This window comes from Cucumis sativus, chromosome 1 (assembly GCF_000004075.3).
Source record: "Cucumis sativus cultivar 9930 chromosome 1, Cucumber_9930_V3, whole genome shotgun sequence".
Classification (NCBI taxonomy): domain Eukaryota; kingdom Viridiplantae; phylum Streptophyta; class Magnoliopsida; order Cucurbitales; family Cucurbitaceae; genus Cucumis; species Cucumis sativus.
Window position 1 is genome coordinate 12,966,862 of NC_026655.2, and position 2,920 is coordinate 12,969,781.

General features: G+C 41.8%; 1 long non-coding RNA gene across 1 annotated transcript; it reads right to left on the reverse strand.

The window, feature by feature from the left end:
* Positions 1-1,288: 1,288 nt before the first annotated feature.
* LOC116405178 lies at positions 1,289-1,963 on the reverse strand. Its single transcript, XR_004218317.1, has 2 exons — positions 1,904-1,963; positions 1,289-1,567 (listed from the first exon to the last, which is right to left on the reverse strand). It is a non-coding gene; the product is annotated as an uncharacterized LOC116405178 (long non-coding RNA).
* Between the last annotated feature and the right edge of the window lie 957 nt (positions 1,964-2,920).

Sequence of the window (2,920 nt, forward strand, 5' to 3'; positions counted from 1 at the left end):
AAAACCCGACCCGCCGCCTAGTTGGTTCTTAGAGTTCTTCACCCATCATGGCAGCCGGTAGAGAGGGTGAGAGAAAAACAAAGAGGGAGCCAAGGCAACCGCTTAGGTCAAGTAAAATGCGCGCCGAGATCCCCCGGTTACAGAATTTTCGTGTGGATCCTCTCCGCTTTTCTTGCCTAAGCAAAACCCGACCCGCCTAGTAGGTCCTTAGAGTTTTTCACACAGCATGGCAGCCGGTAGAGAGGGCGAGAGAAAAAAAAAGAGGGAGCCAAGCCAGCCGCTTAGGTCAAGTAAAATGCGCACCGAGATCCCCCTGTTTCAGAATTTTCGTGGGGATCCTCTCCGCTTTTCTTGCCTAAGCAAAACCCGACACGCCTAGTAGGTCCTTAGAGTTTTTCACCCAGCATGGCAGCCGGTAGAGAGGGAGAGAGAAAAAAAAGAGGGAGCCAAGCCAGCCGCTTAGGTCAAGTAAAATGCGCGCGGAGATCCCCCGGTTTCAGAATTTTCGTGGGGATTCTCTCCGCTTTTCTTGCCTAAGCAAAAACCGACCCCGCCTAGTAGGTTCTTAGAGTTCTTCACTCAGCATGGCAGCCTGTAGAGAGGGAGAGAGAAAAAAAAGAGGGAGCCAAGCCAGCCGCTTAGGTCAAGTAAAATGCGTGTCGAGATCCCCCGGTTTCAGAGTTTTCGTGGGGATCCTCTCCGCTTTTCTTGCCTAAGCAAAACCCGACCCCGCCTAGTAGGTCCTTTTAGTTCTTCACCTAGCACGGCAGCCGGTAGAGAGGGAGGGAGAAAAAAAGAGGGAGTCAAGCCAGCTGCTTAGGTAAAGTAAAATGCGCGTCGAGATTGCCTGGTATCAGAGCTTGCATGGGCAACCTCTCCGCTTTTGATGGAATTTGATGAAATGCTTATGTCGAAAGTAGGCATTTCTCTATAGAGTCCTAATGGTCATAGAAATTTAATATGTTTTGTATTTATTTTACTTTGTTGTCAAGAATCAACTTCTTTTCTGATTTGTATGTTTATGTATATGTTGCATCTCTGTCTTGTTATCATGTTGTATTTCATTGTACTCAATAGTGTGATTTGCATTTTTTATTTGTGTTAATAAGTGTTCGTGTAATTGCAATTTTGTTCTTGAAGATATTTTGCTTGAATCAAGTTAGTTCTTTAAGGATCATTTTCTTGTAAGGTTATAACTTCTTGTCCAATTTTTCCAACTCACATTTCAACTTGTAACAGGTGAATCTCTTCCAAATAAGAGCTTAAAAAGAAAAAAACAATTGGAACCTTTAACCATAAAATCAAGGTACTGCATCTTATTTGCAATGAATTGCTATAATTTTGTAGAGACTCCACAAATAAAATACTAAATTACCCAAACAGTTGGCAAACAGAGACAGCACTCTGTAGATCTTTATTTATATATAAATGCCAAAAGATACAGTAGAAGGAAATATAAAAGAAAGCAATAAAGGTGATAATATCATGTCAAACCTCCCTAGGAAAAGATAGTAGTCCTTCCTAGACCTAGCAGCCTCTACAGACCAAATGAAGACAAAAAGTTAACCTAGCCCCCAATCCCGATAAATAAATAAGAGCTTAAAAAGAAAAAACAATTGGAACCTTTAACCATAAAATCAAGGTACTGCATCTTATTTGCAATGAATTGCTATAATTTTGTAGAGACTCCACAAATAAAATACTAAATTACCCAAACAGTTGGCAAACAGAGACAGCACTCTGTAGATCTTTATTTATATATAAATGTCAAGAGATATAGTAGAAGGAAATATAAAAGAAAGCAATAAAGATGATAATATCATGTCAAACCTCCCCAGGAAAAGATAGTAGTCCTTCCTAGACCTAGCAGCCTCTACAGACCAAATGACGACAAAAAGTTAACCTAGCCCCCAATCCCGATAAGGCCTTATTTATAGCTCTTTTCTCATTCTTCCCTGTGGGCCCCACTCTCATGTTCTTTTCCTAATATTCTCCCCTTTTCTACTTCGTGAGCTTTTACGTTTTTACCCCTCATACGGCCCATAAAATTTTGGGGATAGCTTTTCACATTTCTTCCGAGCTAGTGATCTTTGTCGATAGGGTCGTAGTTTCAAATACACTTCATCCCCAATTTTGAATTTGAGCTCCCTGCGGTTTCGGTCTGCCATTTTCTTCATTCTATTTTGAGCTATGCATAGGTTTTCCTCCAGTGCATTGAGTGCTAAATCTCTCTCCTTCAACATGACTTCTACGTCATTGTTAGGAGATTGCTTCCATCCATATGACAGCAGTGGCGGGGGAGTTCTTCCAAAAACAGATTGGTAAGGAGTAGTTTTGGTGGATGCGTGGAAGGTTGTGTTATACCATAATTCCGCCCAAGGGATCAGTTTATCCCATTTCTTCGGTTGTTCATTGCAAAAGCATCTCAAATAGGTCTCTAGGCATCTGTTTACCCTCTCGGTTTGTCCATCGGTTTGGGGATGGAATGCCGTGCTTCTCTTCAAAATGGTGCCCATGGTAGTGAACAACTCCTTCCAGAAATTGCTAAGGAAGATCTTATCACGGTCGGTAATAATGGACTTGGGTATTCCATGTTTGCTGACCACTTTTTCCAAAAAAATTGAAGCCACTTGCTTGGCTGTGTACGGGTGTTTCAGAGGCAAGAAGTAGGAGTACTTACTTAGGCGGTCGACGACTACCATAATCACGTTGTAACCTCCTGCTATTGGCAGCCCTTCAATAAAATCCATGGTCCAATCCTCCAATATCTTGTCGGGGATAGGAATGGGTTGCAGAACTCCCGCAGGCTTAGTAGCTTCGAACTTATTACGTTGACAAGTGTCACATTCTTCTACATATCTCTTGATATCAGCCTTCATTCCTTTCCAAAATAGTTCCCCACTCATTCTTTTATAGGTTC